Source organism: Sus scrofa, chromosome 9 (assembly GCF_054392235.1).
Source record: "Sus scrofa isolate SSC_HxYL_T2T_F1_AM1 chromosome 9, Sscrofa_HxYL_maternal_Yorkshire_Landrace_v2.0, whole genome shotgun sequence".
Classification (NCBI taxonomy): domain Eukaryota; kingdom Metazoa; phylum Chordata; class Mammalia; order Artiodactyla; family Suidae; genus Sus; species Sus scrofa.
Window position 1 is genome coordinate 58,612,030 of NC_139391.1, and position 19,149 is coordinate 58,631,178.

The following is a 19,149-nucleotide window of genomic DNA, read 5'->3' on the forward strand; positions in this document are numbered from 1 at the left end:
ATAACAATCCACTTCTCTCCTCATCCTCAGTCCGTATCCAAGTGGCCCCTTTTCCTGTTCGTGGTGTCACAGAAGATCCATCACCACTCCTGTTCCCATCGCTGAGCAGTCACTCAGGCCCTCCCTGGTTCTGCCACTAGCCCTCTCGGCCCTGCCCTTTTCTCTTTGCAGTGTCAGCAGACGTGTTTTCCTTCAACACAGAGCTAGCCAAACTGAAAAATAACTTTCTCAATGTGAGATTTCTTTTTTTGTTGTTGTTGTTTTTTTTTTTAATTGTTATTTCCCCAATACAATGTTTTTTTCTACTGTGCAGCATGGTGACCCAGTTACACATACATGTACAGATTCTTTTTTCTCAAAATATGCTCCATCATAAGTGACTAGACATAGTTCCCAGTGCTACACAGCAGGATCTCATTGCTAATCCATTCCAAAGGCAATAGTTTGCATGTATTAACCCCAAGCTCCCAATCCACCCCACTCCCTCCCCCTCCCCCTGGCAACCACAAGTCTATTCTCCAAGTCCATGCATTTCTTTTCTGAGGAAAGTTTCATTTGTGCCATATGTTAGATTCCATATATAAGTGATATCATATGGTATTTGTCTTCCTCTTTCTGACTTATTTCACTCAGTTTGAGAGACTCTAGTTCCATCCATGTTGCTGTAAATGGCGTTATTTTATTCTTTTTTATGGCTGAGTAGTATTCCATTGTGTATATATACCACATCTTCCTAATCTAATCATCTGTCGATGGACATTTGGGTTGTTTCCATGTCTTGGCTATTGTGAATAGTGCTGCAATGAACATGCGGGTGCATGCGTCTTTTTTAAGGAAAATTTTGTCCAGATATATGCCCAAGAGTGGGATTGCTGGATCATATGGTAGTTCTATGTATAGATTTCTAAGGTACCTCCATACTATTCTCCATAGTGGTTGTACTCAATGTGAGATTTCCATAGAGGAAATTTCAAGGCAATATGTGCATTGTAGTTTTGATAAAATGCCCCCCTGATTTTGATTTTCATGGGTCTTTTTGTTCACACAAAGTCTCCTAATCTTACTCCTGGTGCTAGCTTCTTCCACCCTGTTTGCATTGTTAGGTTTAAGTATTTTCAGAAGGCATCAAAATATTTGCTGATAATGTCTATTTGTGTGGACATTTTTCTTTTGCCAAAATATGTGGTCCAGGTCTATATATGATATGTAAATTTCCATAGGCATATATGCATTTTTACTTTTATAATATTATTTTATTTATATTCCTGTGGAAGAAAAATGGTTATACTATCATAATTACCCACATATCCATATTGGAGACAGAGACTGACAGAGAATCACAGGTCAGTTTTATAAAGAACTTACAAACATTAAAACACTGATTTGTTAGAGCAAGGAGAATGAGAGAAAAACAATTAGCTAGAATTTTCATTTTTTATTAAAGAAAAATGAAGAAGAAGTAAACCAATTGCTAAAATTCAATATTATTACTATCTTGCCAAATAATGTTTACCCAGGAATGTTGAAATCTCTTGTGTTTTAGTCATTTGTTCCCAATTACATGTTTTGGTTTCTCTTTTCATTGATTCTGTTGATATAATGATTTGCATTAACATTATTACAGTGATAATCATTTATTAATTTATAGCATTAACACGGTGAATATAATTATTAACTAAACATTAAAGCCTTGTTTTAATGAAAAATGACAGCTATGTTATTCTTTTAAGGAGAAATTGTGCCCTTTCCCCTTCTGCATGAGTTACATCCAAATCCCCTTAGCCTGGCCTTCAAGATATGTTGGAAGCTACCAACTGCCTCTTTCATTGCTCCACTAACAAGGGCCTTGCCCTCTGGTTTGTGTTCCTGGCTTTTATGCCCATTTAACATCATCCTATTTTCCCATGCCTTTAAAAGTACTCTGAGATGTTATTTTAATAGCTATACGATAATCTAGCATGCTGTTAGACTACAATTTATGTTATATATTTTATTGCTGATCATTAAGATAATTTCAGATTGTCTGGTGTTATGAATGATGTTATAAAGAACATCACTGTTTGTAACTTTTTGTCTATATCAATAGGTCATTTTTTGGAATAAGTTATGGGCAACATGAGAATGTGCTTAAAATAGCAACCGGTGGCAGACTCCTGGTGGTGTAGACCCTTGACGCCAAAGGGGCAGCACAGGGAGGGGGACAAGGCAAGACGGGGACAAACTTGTTAATCAGTGACTTCCCATCCGTCAATCTGCCACCTCATCCCCAGCCCAGAAGCTGATTTGTCCTTTTGATGGTCCCTCTGGAAATAAGCCTGGAGTGTTTTTTTTTTTTTTAATTTTAAAAAATTGAACTATAGTTGATTTACAATGGCATGTTAGTTTCAGGTGTATAGCACAGCAATTCCATTATTTATATATTTGTGTCGAAGTGTAGACATTATCTATCTGTCATCTATTATCTATCTATCTAGCTAGCTATTCTTTTTCTTCTTTTTTTTTATTTTTTTTTTATTTTTTAGGGCCGTCCCATGGCATAATGGAGATTCCCAGGCTAGGGGCTGAATCGGAGATACACCTGCCAGCCTACACCACAGCCACAGCAATGCAGGATCCGAGCTGCATCTGTGATATACACCACAGCTCACGGCAACACCAAATCCTCAACCCACTGAGCGAGGCCAGGGATCAAACCCCCGTCCTCATGGACTAGTTGGGTTCGTTAACCACTGAGCCATGATGGGAACTCCTATCTATCTATTCTTTTTCAGATTCTTTTCTCTGATATGTAATTAAAAATATTGAGGATATCCTGTAAGTCCTTTTTGGTTATGTATTTTATATATATATATAGTATTATATACGTCTTAACCCCAAACTCCTAATGTACTCCCCCCCTTCCCCTTTGGTAGCCATAAGTTTGCTTTCTATGTCTCTGAATCTATTTCTGTTTTGTAATAAGTTAATTTGTATAGTTTTGAAAGATTCTATGTATAGGCGCTATCATGCAACGTTGGTTTTTCTCTGTCTGGATGAGCTTGGGTTCAGAGTGGCTAAGGAGCCACTGCGTTTGTGATGCAGGTGGAGTGCTTGCTAAAGCCCACTTAAGGATCCTGGATCCCCCTTTTTCCTTTCTGACTTAAGTGATACGTTTCTATTTAGTGAGTCCTTCCTTCTTGCTGCCTACCTGCCTCCCAGCCTTTCAGCAAGCATGTAGTGTGGGCCACATAGGTGTTCTTTTACTGGAGAGACCCGGAGTGCATGAGACCCAGCCCCCTTCTAGAGGAGTCAATATCATCATCCTAGGATACAGGGTCCCCAACTTTTACTCTCATCCCTAATTGTTCTGTTCACCAGAAACAATTCTTCCTTGTGCTTATATTGTCTTGTCATCTCTGACTTGAGGGTAGGGACATGGTTAATACCCAGACTCCTCTCCTCGGCTCTACCCCAAGATGCTGGAGTGTGTGCAAGTTCGTATTTCTCTAAAACGCTTTGAGCTTCTAGATGGAGATGGCTTTCATTATTGGCACTGCTCGTATCATGATTAATAATCCAATCACAGTATCAGTACGGCCAGAAGCACAGTATCCCCCGTGTCACTGCTCACAATAATTATTATTTTACCCCTTTTTATTATTTCTCTACCATCACCCAGGGGCTGCTCAGAAAATTAAAATTCAATAATAAGCACGAAGAATAATTAAAATAACAGCAAGCACCATAGAAATGAGATGACAAATACTGAGGAAGCCAAGAAAAGGCAACCAAGGACCTAACTTCCCTATGACAGGTGCTAATAAGATCAACTAGGAATAAGTGACAAAATCCTTCCTGAGCACTCGAGAAGCCTCTCCTTCTTACTCTGTGGCCTTTTTGCCACAGAGGTCTTAAGAGGTGCTAGATTGTATAACACTTATTTAGCTGATCCTGCCAAAAATGTGCTGCAAAGGGGAAAAAAAAAAAGACAAAGAAAAGGAAAGAACACTCTTTCATTATGGGAGCCACACTGAAGAATATTTCCCCTCTGGCTGAGGGCTGGCAAAGCTCCCAGGCACTGTTCTCAGCTGTCCGGGTCGTGTGAAATCTCCGAGGGGCTTAAGGGCAACTTCACACTTCATTTCCCCTGTGTTCTCCGCACACTGGCCAGTTTTGACCCTCAGTTTCTCCATCTGAACAGTGGATATAATTACCAGGCACACATCATGAGAAAAGCCAGGTGTAAAAGGGTTTGTTTCTAAAGGATACGTATATATCCTGCACACACACACACACACACACACACACACACACACATAATAGAAATGCAATAGTCATTTTTAATAATTTTTTATTAAATTATACTTGATTTACAATTTTGTGCCAATTTCTGCTGTGCAACAGAGTGACCCAGTTATACACACTTATGTATATTCCTCTTCTTATATTATCTTCCATCACGGTCTATCTCAAGAGACTATATACAGTTCCCTGTGCTGTACAGTAGGACATCATTGCACATCTATTATAAATGTAATAGTGTCTACTAACCCCAAACTCCTCATCCACCCCACTTCCACCTACCTTGGCAAAATCACAAGCTGCACAGTCATTTTGATGAAGCACATGGTGTTAAAAGTTGGAGGTTGTCAAATTTGTTGGCATACAATTGTTCCTAGTATTTTCTTATTTTTTTTTTGGTATCTCTGCAGTATCTGCTGAGATTTCTCCTTTTTTCATTCCTTATTTTGTTTATTTGGGTTTCTTCTCTTCTTGGTGAGTCTGGCCATAGGTTTGTCAACTTTGTTTACCTTTTAGAATCTCATGCTAAGTGAAGGAAGTCAGAAAGAGAAAGCCAAATACCATATGGTTTTACTTGTATCTGGAATCTAATATGTGGCACAAATGAATCTTTCCACAGAAAAGAAATGCATGGACTTGGAGAACAGACCTGAGGTTGCCAAGGGGGAGGGGAAGGGAGTGGGATGGACTGGGAATTTGGGGTTAATAGATGCAAACTGTTGCATTTGGAGTGGATAAGCAATGAGATCCTGCTGTATAGCACAGGGAACTCTATCTAGTCGCTTGAGATGGAACATGATGGAGGATAAAGTGAGAAAAAGGATGTACATTTATGTGTGTGACTGGGGCTTTTTGCTATATAGTAGGAAATTGACAGAACATTGTAAACCAACTATAATGGAAAAAATTAAAATCATTAAAATAAAACAAAAGTCGGAAGGGACAGCCATATACTGTCTGAAACAAAATTCCTAGGATACAAATAAATGAACAGCTAGAATAGGAAGTTCTGTTTCATGCGTCCCTTGGCAAGGGGTTTGGCTTTGAGCAAAGGATAGAACTGGAGTTTTACCTTTAATTGACCCTCGGTTGTGGCCTGTGTTCATCTGTTGCTTGGCAGCTCCTTTGATGGTTTTCACGTTCTGTGACAGTTGCTCTTTCTGCTAATTTTATGACAAGGAGGAATACTTCCAGTCTGGAGTGGGAGTCGGGGACCTTGGCCTCTCCTTGGGTTTCCACTCAAGATATAAATCCCTTGGGTTGAACCATTCGGTGTGAACACTTGAAGCTGTGGATCCTCCACAAACACCACCTCCCTGTGCCTCAGTTTTCTCACATAAAAGAAAAAAAAGGAGAGCACCAGGCAAGCTGTCCCTCCCCACCCTGGCGTGATTTCCACTATTTCAGGGTGAGAGACAGATCTAGGAAGGACGACTTATCCTAGTTGGAGCCTTTCATGGATGCTGGGCATCTAGAAAATACAGCCAGCCCTGGATTCCAGAGTTCCTTCCAACTTACCAAGGCTAACTGGTATCCAAAAATCCCTCTCCTTCACAGACTCACACATCTTTCCCTGTCTTCCACCTGCCCGCCAGGCCTGTTCTATGACTACAAGGTCAAGCGTCCTCAGCAGAGGAGTTCCCGTTGTGGCGCAGTAGTTAACAAATCCAACCAGGAATCATGAGGTTGCGGGTTCGATCCCTGGCCTCGCTCAGTGGGTTAAGGATCCAGAGTGGCCGTGAGCTGTGGTGTAGGTCGCAGATGTGGCTGGGATCCTGCGTTGCTGTGTCTCTGGTGTAGGCCGGTGGCTACAGCTCTGATTGGACCCCTAGCCTGGGAACCTCCATATGCCACGGGAGCGGCCCTAGAAAAAGGCAAAAAGACAAAAAAAAAAAAAGAGTCCTCAGTGGATGCAGGCTGTCAGGCAGGTCTGGAGGCATCATTGTCTACTCCAGATACCCACTCTGCTCTGCTTGAAAAGCCCTGCGCATCATGGGAAGGGACAGGACCACCCCACCCACCACCTCCCCCTCTCCTCCTCACCTCAATCAAGTGAGTGTTGTTGGCTCCGCCAATGGATCTCACTTTCTGTTCCATCGCAATTGACACTTGACCAGCGGGAGATGACGAGGAGATGAGGAGACGGTGTTCTGTCAGCTCCCGAGATTCGTTCCTCATCTACCAAAAACTGCCCCCTCTGGCAAGGCAGCCCAGGACACAAGAAAGAAGAGAGAAAATGTAGATGATCAACCTAAGGCGATGTTGTTGAAAGGGTGCAAAAATGTCCCTGACTTCTCTTAGGGTGGCACCAGCAGAGGAGGGAAGGGGGAGGACATGGATGATTGAGGAGAGAATTGCCATCCCGGCTTCTGTCCTGGAAGAAAGTTTGTTCATCATCCATCATAGCTGGGAATTTCGTGTTGCTTCATCACCCTCTCGTGGATCGTTGTGATGTGTGTTTACTTCTAAATTGGCCATTATTAATGGTGGCTCCCTGGGCGGGGAGCAGAGCCACTGCAAGACCCCTGAGCATCATGATCATCTTTCAGGAGCTTAAAATTATACCTGTGCCTTCAAATGCAGGACCGTGCTCCACGTTTAGTATTTAGAAAGCTGCTACTTCTGGATGTCAGACTGTCAGGCTAATGGTGTCTAGAAGAAAGGGGGCTTAAACTACATGCACCACCTAAAAGGTGAGAGTTCAGTTTTATTTGGGACAAAACGAGGACTCTAGCCTGGGAGGCAGCATTTCAGATGGCTCTGAGAAACCAATCTAAAAAGGGGGTGGTGACTATATATGTGATTTTGGTGAAGGGGGAGATACATGCAACCAAACACACTTTTTTTTTTCTTGCTTTTTATGGCACATGGTGATTCCCAGGCTAGGGGTTGAATTGGAGCCACACCTGCTGGCCTACACCACAGCCATAGAAACGCTGGACCCGAGCCACATCCGCAATCTACGCCACAGCTCACAGCAAGGCTGAATCCTCAACCCACTGAGCAAGGCCTGGGATCACACCAGCGTCCTCATGGATCCTAGTCGGGTTCGTTAACTGCTGACTATGATGGGAACGCTGACCAAGCGCACGTTTTTCAAAAGGTCACAGCCAGCCTTGTGAAGGTCATTGCTAGGTACTAAAAGCAGACGTCACCATGACGGAGGTCAGTGCTTTTCTAGATACAAGGAGGTGCAAGAACTGGGTTCATAAAATGTACTCTTGGAAAGATCTATCTGAAGACCTATTATGCCAGTTTTCCCAGAACCCAGAGCACCTCCCTCCTGATCTCCACCCTGAACACGTTCAGGGGGTGTTGAGGGTCGGCAGCTGCAGCAGCTCATGATTCATTCCTCGCAGAGGCAGATGGCAAATGCCAATCGCCAGTTCACAAATGGAACCCACTGGGTTCTGATGGTCCTGGCATTGGGAAGGCGTTCCTTAAACACGGCAGCTCATTTAAGAGGGGGCAATGGCTCACATGGGATGAGCCCCCACCACTTAGTGCCCAGAGGGCTAAGGAAGGACACAGTGACTGGGGCGTGGGCGGGAGGGGAGAGATGCCAGGTAGATGGGAAGGGGAGGGGCACAGCTCCAGGGGCAGGATTGGTGGATCTCAAACTTAAGACCCACCCCCAGTCTGAGCACAAACAGCTGCCCTCAAGGAGAACCTGTGATCTGAAGTTCAGTTAGCATCCTTGTTCCGTTCCCCTTCCCAGAAGAAGAGAAGCTATTCCTGCTATTTGTTTGACTGCCCCTCTGTTTTATCTGGTATAAACTGTGCTGATTTTTCAGCGTTTTCTCTCTTGTTATTTCATTTGCCCTCCAGAACTCAGAAAAGAGCATCAGACATCCTTTAACTTCTCCCTTCCTGCTCCTGGGGGAAGATGAATAGATCTGCTCTTGTGATGTCTGTGCTCTCTGCTCCTTTTCCCCTTTTTCTTTCTCCTTTGTGTGCTTCCCTCCCCGCTCCCCTCCCCTCGCTTCCACAAATATCTTCCACTTAGAATCTGATTCTTGGTTTCCGCCCTGGGGCCAGGCGGGGAGGTGTGGTGGGAGTTCCCATTCTTCTCAAACTCTGTTGGAAATAGCAACGCCCAGGACAAGGCTGACATCCTAGACCCCAGGTTGCCATCCTTGGCATTTTCTCTCCCTTGTCCAATTCAGTTTCAAAAGTTAAATGGTTTATTTTCTTGATATGAAAATTAATTTCTGGATTGGAAAAAAATATGCCCGCACAAGAGCCAAATTTGTGTTGTCTCACAGCACGGCTGTAATTACACTGTAGATCAAACTGACTCCTTCATCCTCAGGGCTTTGTTTCCTCTCTGAGGTCCCGGGGGCTGCAGGGACAGCCAGCAGCCACGGTTTTCATTAGCGGTGGAGCAAGCGGATGGCAGTGGATGGGCTGGCTTAGCCATTGTTCCCAGATCCTTCGCCTCAGGTGCTTTTTCTAGATAGACAGGTCCAGCCCAGATGACAAGATGCACCCGAGACTCAGGTGTCCGGCCACAGTGTGGGGGTGGATGGAGGGAGGGGCCCTTTGTCTCATGGGTTGCGTCAGCGCCAAGAAGGGCGTGACACATTCCCCGTGGTTTCTACACATTTCCCATGACCACCCTGCTTCCAGAAGCCTGGTTCACCTGCTAAACATGGTCACTGTGAATTAGCATCAAGGTAGAACTTGTGAAATAGGGCAGAACCAACAGGAAATTTTTTAGAGTAATGAAAGGGAAATGGTTTTTATGCTGTATTCAAGACTGTCAATTATAGAGGAAATTCCGGGAAAACCATGGCTTCTCTTCATGTCCCAGCTCCCACAACTAATTCTCAATTGCCTACGGATGTTGCTGCACTGTTTTTTGGTAGAATGAGACACCAAGATCTGTAGTCCTCAAGGGGACGCCTACTCTTTATCAATAAGCCACGTATCACTCCCGAAAGAGCCTATTTTGAGCCTGACATCTACAGGTCAATGCAGACTCCTTTTCACAAATGTGTCTAGCGTCCCTCCAGATTCCCCATCATATGTTGGGTCCAAATGATTTGCCTGTGGAGGACATACTTTAGACAAAGTCAACCTGGGGGTATAGGCAACTCCCATCAAATGAGCCAGAGTTGAAAAATGAGATGTTATGTTTACTCGGATTGAACTGGAGGCCACAGGACATGGGCTCTGATCCCCGAAGCCTTATCACTAAGAGTGGCCATTCATCTGCTTTTTCCATCTGCCAAGCAAGGTACCAATCCTCCTCCTGCCATGCTCACAGCAGCATTTTAGAGATGATTGAGCTTCAATGGCACTGAAAAGGAAAATTCCTTTCTCACCCCTCTACCCCCTACGTTGTTTTTAAAGGAATCAGTATTAAGAGTATTGGGTGGATTTTTGAGAAGTCAAAACAGCTCATTTTGCTGGAGGGGGATTATCAAAAAAGATGGGTTTTGGAATCAAGGCATTTAAGGTTTGAAACCCAAACTTAGCGCTGACTGCTATCGTGGGCAAGTTATTCAGCCTCTTGCGACTTTATTTTCCCAATCTAAAAAAGTGGGGGAGATCCCAATGTGGCACAGCGGAAGCGAATCTGACTCGTAACCATGAGGTTGTGGGTTTGATCCCTGGCCTCGCTCAGTGGGTTAAGGATCCGGTGTTGCCGTGAGCTGTGCTGTAGGTCACAGATACTGCATTGCTGTGGCTATGGCGTAGGCTGGCAGCTGTAGCTCCAATTCTGTCCCTAGCCTGGGAAACTCTATATGCCGTGGGTATGGCCCTAAAATGCAAGAAAGTAAAATAAAATAAATAAAATAAAATACATTAAAAAGCGGGGATAGCAGTGCTCCCCATGGAAGGCTTCAGGGACCACAAACCGTCATTATTACATAAGGACTCTTTCAACATTGAAAGAATTTTTGAGTCTAAGCTGTTTTATAACCTGTGATGAGCCTCTCACCACCACACACTGGTCGCACTTGGCCGGCCTGCACCTCTTCTCTTGTCCTTTCTGATGCCTAGGGAGGTTTCCAGAATCCGACCAGCTCAGTGCCATGTGCCACGTAGCTGAGAAACATCATGTGCTGGGCTCGGTCATGTGCTTCCCAGTCCAGGGGTGGGAAGGCACTGCTGTCACATGAGGTTGGAATTGCAGCGTTTGCCAGCAGGAGAGGAGAATGTGACAACATTACAATAAGTCCCAGATGGAAAACTGCAGTTGCCAAAGGCTGCCTGAGGCTCTGATTTCTCTTCGCTGTCTGATTTCTCTTCGCTCCTCAGACACAGACAGATACCCAGCAGCCGGCTGAAGGTGAGGAGCCTGCGAAAACCATGAGTAAGGGGCTCAGCTGAAGGAGAAACACGCAGAGTGAGGAGGGGGCCCTGAGACCCAGGAGAGCGATTATCTGACATTTTGGTTTAATGGAAAAATCAATGGCTTGGGAGTCAAGTCCGAGTTTGAAGCCTCCCTCTGGCACATGCCTCAACAGAGTGCTGACTAAGCGGCCTCTTTTCACTGACTTTTGATTTTCTTATTTACAATTCCCGAGCTGTAGCTCCCTTACCGGCCAGGGAGTGAACATTCAAATTCCAGCCACACCACTGGCCACCTCTGGGTCTCAGGCAGAGCTGCCTACATCTGTATGCCTCAGTTTCCACAGCTGGGAAACGAGGAAAATAACTCTTGCCTGTCTCAAAGGGTGATGTGGGCTTACATAATACGATGTATCCAAGAACCAGACAGTGTCCTGTTCCTGGCATGATGAATGCTCCACAAACACACCCCTCTTTCCCTAGGGAGCAGCTATTATCAAGGACTACTTTATGGATTTTAGCTTATTGTACACAAAACGAGAGAGTGCTTATCTACTAATTGGACTGCAATAGCAAAAACCATGTGTATGCTTTTCAGTAGCTTGTACTCAAATCCCTAGAAAAATTTCAGTTTTTGAAATTTGTGGCTCATGACGCTGGAGTTTCCTTCCTTTAGTCCATCGTTCTCTCTCTGTGTCCTCCATGCAGTAAAACAGAGCTGCAGGCAGTCAATTTCAAGTCAGTGGGCTGTGAAAAGCCGTTAGAATAATAGTTTATTGACCCTGAATGTGGCAGCTGGAACTGAGGGCAGGCTAAGCTCGGGCACAGAGTAATCGTCACAATGGAATTTGAGCATCTTTGATCATGGCAGTGACCTTTAAGAGACAGGAGGTTGCAGGAAAGCTGGGGAGCACCCTAGAGTCCAGGGAGACGGCCTACCCAGAGGGCCCCGGGGGGTGGGAGGGATGGGGAGGAGAGGGTAGGTGGCTCTGGGCATGAGAGCTTGCCCTCTGCGCTCACCTGCTGGCATGACGCCGTACCCCCTAATCTGGGGTCTGCCCGCTGAGACGCCACTGAGTTCCACAGGGGAGGCTCATGCCTAGTTTCAAGGATGTCAGGCCTGCACAGACACAGTCTTTCAGATCATCTTTGACAACTGGGGTTTTGCTTCTCAATACTGACGTGCTTTCTGCATTCGCTGAGATGATCATGGACTTTCGGATGGAAATGTAAGTATGAAGTCAAATATATTTAAGCGAATTGAATAGTTCAGTATTATAAATGCCTTGTTTGCAAGTAGAATTACAAATTTAGAAAAAATAGTCAAAAGGCAAGACTAAAGAAGAAAGTCAAAGAGAAAGGAGAGCATGGATATAAGAATAAATGATGGGAGTTCCCATCGTGGCTCAGTGGAAACGAATCTGACTAGCATCCATGAGGAAGCAGATTCAATCCCTGGCTTCTCTCAGTGGATTGAGGATCCAGTGTTGGGGTGAGCTGTGGTGTAGATTGCAGACATGGCTCGGATCTGGTGTTGCTGCGGCTGTGGTGTAGGCCGCCCACTACAGCTCCGATTCAACCCCTACCCTGGAAACCTCCCTATGCCACAGATGCGACCCCTAAAAAGACAAAAAAAAACCAAATAAATAAAAGAATAAATGATGGCCTTTGTATAGGCATTGAAGACTATACATTTAATAACATACATAATAATACATTTAATAATATACATGCATAATCTATAGGCATTGAAGACCATACATTTAATAACGAAACTCAAAATATATAAATTCTGGGGAAAATGCATTGTGGCCTTTAGCAAGTACTTCTAAATCATATGTTACCTCATTCTATAAGTGACATTTTTACTTCATCGGTTATGCCTAGATTTATTCAGTTTGTGATCCTTGGGTTCAGCTATTTACTTGAGAAAAAACACCACGTAAAAGATTTTTTTTTTTCTTTTTAAAAGAAAGCACCAATACAGCTAAAGAGCACGTGAGTCTCCTTTGATAGCTGCAGTCTGCAATACAGTGTGGTTTGGGTTCTTGGGCCGGAGAAACAACCCATGTGAATGACTTTGAAGTGGTGATTTTAGGCAAGGTATTTTCAGTATTAGATAAACGGACACTTGTGTCAGTTAAAAGATGCTGTGAGCTCTGGGTGAATTTTACAAGAGGAGGAGCATAAATGATTTCTTTTCATTTAATTTCTCTCCACTAAAAGTCGGGGAAGTTCCCGTAAACAAGCTGGTCAGCTAAAAGCCAGTGTGAGTAGAATTGATTGCTATGGGAGAAACAGACAAAAGGGGCCATGGATTCAAGTAGAATAGAATCTGGGTGAAGGGTAAGAACATAGCAATGAAATAATAGTTTGTTTTTCATAGCAACCACCCAGCAAGTGCACAAATTAAATTTGTATGAGCTGAATGCGTAAGTGCTGACTGTCTCTGAAGAAATGTATGAAGAGGCATCTCGGAAGGTTGACAATAGAGGCTGAGAGATTCGACCTCACTTTTTAAACTGCTTATGCATGTATATGAATCATCTGAGGTCTTTATGCTTGATTGTTCAGTCAATTATTGAGAGAAGGGATTTCAGCAAAACTGTCTTTGTCTCTCTGTCTCCCCCGGCCACCGCCCCCCCCCCCCGCCCCCCATGAAGTGTGCAATTGTTTCCACAAGAGCTGAGAAGAGCTGAGACATGGTGCCAACCATTTAAGTCATAACAAATTGTTTCTTCATTATTAACCTTTTCCAGTTGTGTGCGTTTCACCAGCTACTGTTCGCATTGTTTTTTCACATTTTGAAAACAATAGTTCTTGGTTAGGATGCATCTGGTATCTTGTACCTATTTAAGAAATGACTTTGCCATGATAGAGCGGAAGTGAAGATCAAATGTATTAGACTTATATTTACAAAATTTCCTTTAAAAAACAACGACATCCTACTTACTAGAAACCAGGTATAGCACATTTCTACTCCAACTGTGCAGCAGCATAAAATCGGACCAAATATACTGCTAGAACCTTCTTGACAGGAATAATTTGCTATTTGGATTTCAAATGCATTCAGGATCATGGATTCAATTAAACTTGATTGCCAAACGCAGTGTCCCTACTAAGTGCTTGGCCAGAATGAAGGTCTATCTGGGAGAATGAGGACATCCCCCTCCTGAATGTATCTGCAAATCATTCCTTTGAGCCTTTTACCTCCACATCTCAAGAACAGGCAAAAAGCAATAAGGTTGGGAAATCATATGAAACAGTGGAAACAGCTGTTGTGATTTCTCTGAAAATGTGGACACTCTTCAGCATGATCCAGATAAACTACAGTTTTATCCATAACTTTGGGGCAAGGCTATCATATCCAGGACAATCCCTAATACTTTGATGCATCTGTCTGCTCATTTCCTGCACCCAAACCATATACAGCCTTGGTGTTCATTTCTATTTCCCTCAAGGTATAGTCTGACTTTAATAATTGCCAGCCTTTGATCGATTCTTAGGATGATACCTGAATGTCTTTTTACACTAGAAGCTCCCAGTGTGCAAACTTAGCCCATTTTTGAGAAGCAAGTTCTATTCTGCTTCCTCTCTTTGGAGATAGCTGACTTTCTCTATAACTCGAACCAGGCCTCTTAACCTTTCCTGATTTCCCCATCTGTGAATCAGAGGTAATTATTCCAAACTTTAAGGACCTGTCGAGAGGATTAATTTGTTAATGTTTGTAAAGTACTTTAGCTATGTCAAGTACTAAGTATTATTAAATTCCATACAAATAAATTGCAATCTAGACTCTAAAGGGACTAAATAATTGACTGTATTCTTGTGCATTTATAATATTTTTGCAAATCTACAAAAAAAGTGGGTTTTTTTCGAGCTCACATTTGTACAGAGATTATTATTGTTTGTTATACAGAACATGCAAATCGACCCCTCCTTCCTACTCGAGTTAATAAAAACATAAAAGAAATGACTGTCATTAGAAGCAAAGTAAGTGTCTTGGGGGAAATATCTCCCAATTTCAAACATTGCTGGCAATTTCCTCTTCCAGCTGCCTGCAGAAAACCTGCCTTAGAAGGTAAGATGAACAGAGAAGTCTGTTAAGGAACTGGATGTGGTTTGGACCATTAATGCTAAAAACTCAAGTTTTCCTAATTGCGGTGCTTTCGGGACTCAAACAATTTTGGTAAATAAGCATAGCATGCTTGCCCTGGAGCCCAGCTTCTTCAGGGCATGGAAATAGACTAGCAGAATGGCTGGACCTTCTAGCCCCAGAGATGCCCAGCCCCTGGTTCTTGCACATCCTTTTGACATAATCACAGTGCAATGGTGCACCAGCCCTGCTTTGCGTCATGCCTGGGTGGCTGGAGGCTCACTAACTATTAGACTGCTGGGGCTACTGGCTGCATGTGTGCTCATCTCTGGGGCAAATGCAAGCACTGCCCACTGATACAGCCCTCATCCAGCCGAAACCGTCTCATCTCCTGTATTCATAAAGGGGTGATGTTCTTTAAACACACCCTGCCACCCTAAGCAGGGACTTCTGCTGGGGAGGTGATGACTCTGAATGGCTCTCAGAGACCACTTTGCAGAGTCTCAGCTTTGGGTGACCAAGGCTGCTCCTATTGCCTGGGCTGTGCTTCCCGGGGCTGTCCCTGTGGGACGTGAAAGAGAACAGAGTGCTGTGTCCTGCGCTGGAGGCTGGGAGGCACCACCAAGAGCCTAGGCTGGGTCAGGGAAAGGGCTCTTCCCCGAGATCCTCTCAACTTTCAGTCTACTAAAGCTAATCTTCACCTTCCAGGATGAGGACAATATGGTACAGTTACCATGAAGGAACTGGGAAGATTAAACACCCCTTGCAAATACAATTGATGTTATTGGAAACACCATTTTTGCTATGAAAAGAGCCTTCTCCCAGGTTAATAATGCATCAGGCTCCATCCTTCCCTCCTTATCTGCTGTGGTTCGCTTTTGGGGAACCTCACGTCCTCAAAGACAAAGAGTGAAGTTTTGACACTGAAATAGATCTCCCTCAGTGGGCATAAGGAATTTGTTTTTTTAATTTCACTGAAGGATACATTTCATAGCAACATGCTTTTGTAATTGGTGCTTTTCTTTCTGCTATCAACCTGGGCTGCTGGGTGGCCCACAGCAGAGGACAGGGCACTGAGTGGGGCCCCTGGGGCATTCCAGTCCCCCAGCCTGTGTCATCATCCATCAGGAGACATTTCATTTGTCCTCTCCAGGAGCCTTTATACTCTTCTGCTTCCATGGATAATTAGCAGGACAGGGTGAGTAGGTAGAGTGGAGAACAGGAAAACGTCTTCCCTCCGAAGGGGGCTTTCGGGGTTGGCTGGAGGATTTCATTTATTTCTCTGTGGCCACCATCAGAGAAGGGCATCTTTCATAGAGTTGGTTGGGTACATTCCTTGCCTGCTGGTGGGGTGGGGGCACAAGCTGCTCTTTGGTAACCCCAGAAGAGTGACACATTTTCCGATGGGAGCTCTTCATTGACTTGTGTGTAGGGATGTGACTTGGCTAAGTTGCTGTGGGGGAAATTTTACAGACAAGAAAGGAGGATGTGGCAAAGGGAAAGAAGACAACTGCTTGGGTATTCATTTCTTCATTACACACCCAGGGTCTAAGTTTGTCTTTCTTGATCCTTATGGCATAAGTTTCCAGATTGAGATAAGCATTAAGCGTGTGGTCTGCCTCCTCCTGTACAATTTGCAATCTCAGGTTGTGCTCAGATGAATAGAACTGTGAGTTTGCAGAGACATTAATAAGCCTATGCATTTAAATAACCTTTATCTTCCAAGGAGCTCAGAGTGTTATAAATGATGGGACATTGCTTTTATTTTCTTTTCTGCTCCAGACGCTGACTGTTCTTATAAAACTTTGAATGTTGATATCATCCTTCATGAGTCTTTTGTAGCATCAAGGAAAAAACCCTCAATAACAATGATGTCAACAAATTATTGTAACAAAGATTCAGCTGTAGGTACAGAAAAGAATCAGAAGACTGGAGATTAAATGCCAACTCAGTCACTGACTGATGTGCTGTTGTATTTTTAGCCAAGTTACCTAACCTAAGACACTCAATTTTATGACCTGTAAAATTGGGATTAAAAATATCTAACCTGTAGGGTTGTGGCGAGGGAAGAAATAAGATAACCTATTTCATTGTAAAACATTATAAAAATATAAGATGATTGTTATAAACATTTCTTGGAAGGCACTGCTTCCTTTAGGAACAGTTTCCTTTTTATGTAAATATGCCAGAGGGAAACTAAGGCACAGATGGAAAATATGCTTTTTCCTACTGCAATCTATAAACCAACAAGTCCCCAAACTATTAATGCATTCACAACTCCCATGCACTTAAAACTCCAACATCAGGTTGCCGGCTGAATAACTTTAAGCCCCCAACTACAGCGTCTCCTCTGAGTTTTCCCTGTAGATCTGGGCTCCTTCTGGCCGTTTCTGTCACAAATACCTGTGCCAGGAACTGGAGCCACAGCCTGGCCTCCCTTCTGTAGAGCAGATAGGCCTGGTCTAAGTCTTTTGATTGCACCTCCTAGGCCTTCTTCCATCAGTCTCTTCCTTGTAATTCCTACTACTGACATCTCAGTGAAGCCCTTTTGTGTTGCTATGAAATGCAGTAGCTTTGTATCTGGGGTCTCTGCCTCTTCCTCACCCATGAAATCATCTTCCACAATCTTGCCAGAGCCATGTCTAAAGTGCAAAACAAACCCTGTCAATCCTAAATGTAAACCTTCCTCCCCCCGCCAGGGGTCCCCATGGGTCATAGAATAACCTCAAGCTTTTCATCAGGCTGAAGAAGGCTCTTTACCACATGGCCTCTCAAACATGGATACCACCAGCCCTACCTCTCACTGGAACGTCCAGTAACACCAAGTCCATTTCCTGAAAGCCCCATGCACTTGTCCTGCTCTGTTCCCCTGGCACAGAGTCCCTTCCCCTTTGTCCTCTTTCATCTGACAAGCTCCTCATTGTTCTGTGATCTCAGGCATGCCTCCCCCAGGACACAGCCACCCCATCACCACTTTGTCACTGTGATGGGTAATGGGCTTTCCATTGTGCTCACGGGGCACCTGGTGGCACCTGTCATCTCTCATGGTGAATTTAGTTTTACTGACACCTCTTTCTTAGCAGAATCCATCGATGGGTGTCAACAAGTTTCGAGGCTACTAATCATACAAGACTAAGGTGTTGGGGCCAAATATGTTCAATTCTATAGTAAAGGTGTGTGTGTGTTTGGTCACACTGTCACTCGACCAGCTCCATTAAGGGCTTCCTGTGTGCCAGGTTTTCTGGAATAGGTTCCAGGCCATGCAGTATGAAGGGGTTCTAGGGTAGGTGTCCAGGGTATGTATCACAATAGCATGTAAGCACGGATGCAGCCTCAGAAAATGATTCCTACCAGCAGGGGTCACTGCAGCCAACCAGACACCCAGACAGCCATCATCCAGAGGCAGTAGGAGTTCAGCCTTGAATTAATAACATTCTAAACGTTTTTTATTTATATGTGAACATTCACATTTCTTTGCCTTTTGGGACCAGACTGGATCTATTCATTCTCCTTAATGGCTTTGTAAACACTGTGGCTTCTGTGACCCCGCTCCCCTCCTCCCTTGCTCCCTACGCCTTCTACTGCCTCTCACTACACCGAGTGAGGAGCGATTTTTATTTTGATTGTATTCATTTCCTATAAGGAGAGAGGCTGTAAGTGAATCGTACATCGGTTCAAATGACTTTCTGTTTTTAGAGTGTTCCCACGGGGGTACGGTTCTTTTAATTTATTTAATCTGATGTGCTTTTTCAGAATCACTCTCTCTTCTGCAAAACAGATGGGAGGGGACCACGCAGCAGGCTCTAGCTCTCCCTCTGCTCCCCGCGGAGACCTGGGCTCTCTACACAAAGCCTGAGGGCCGCGCAGGGCTGTGTGCTGCTACGGGCCATGCAGAGGTGCCTCTTCCGCAGTGCAAGGTCCTGGACATCAGAGGGGCCTGGTGTTGCCTTGCTCTTGGGCCTGCCCTCGTTTGGTCTGGCGGGAGAAAAAAAAAAAAAAAAAAAAAGCACAGAGCAGTCAATGTCCTCAGTACACAGATTCAGAAATCACAAACCCTCTTTGGGCTGTAAGGAGTCAACAGTCAAAGCACCAGGGGGCGCTGGAGAAGGAGCACTAGATGCTGTCAACTTAGTCTCCCTGTGATATCTGTCCTGAATCCATCACCATCCACAGCCATTATCACCAGGGCTTTCAAATCACATGGACTTGAGTTTCAACCCCAGCTTGGCCACTTCCTAAGAATGTGACTTTCAGCAAACTATGCTATGGTTTCCTAGCAAATGATAAAGGAATGGCCATAACACCCACCTCTGAGGGTTGCCCTGTGGAGTAGATGCATGGAGCTGGCCAAGGGCTCAGCCCTCTGTCTGCACAGAGCAAACATCCAGAAATGACAATGAACATGCAGTTATTACTATTAAACATACAGAACTCTCCCTACAGGGAAGGCTCTCTTTTTCTTTTTCCAGTTG

At 44.2% G+C, this 19,149-nt stretch overlaps 1 protein-coding gene and 1 long non-coding RNA gene across 5 annotated transcripts in view; both read left to right on the forward strand.

The window, feature by feature from the left end:
• NTM (neurotrimin) overlaps nt 1-19,149 on the forward strand; it is a 1,001,303-nt gene that overhangs the window by 370,335 nt on the left and 611,819 nt on the right. The window lies entirely within an intron of this gene.
• On the forward strand, nt 561-10,088 carry LOC146399935 (uncharacterized). Its single transcript, XR_014815589.1, has 2 exons — nt 561-2,627; nt 6,025-10,088. It is a non-coding gene; the product is annotated as an uncharacterized LOC146399935 (long non-coding RNA).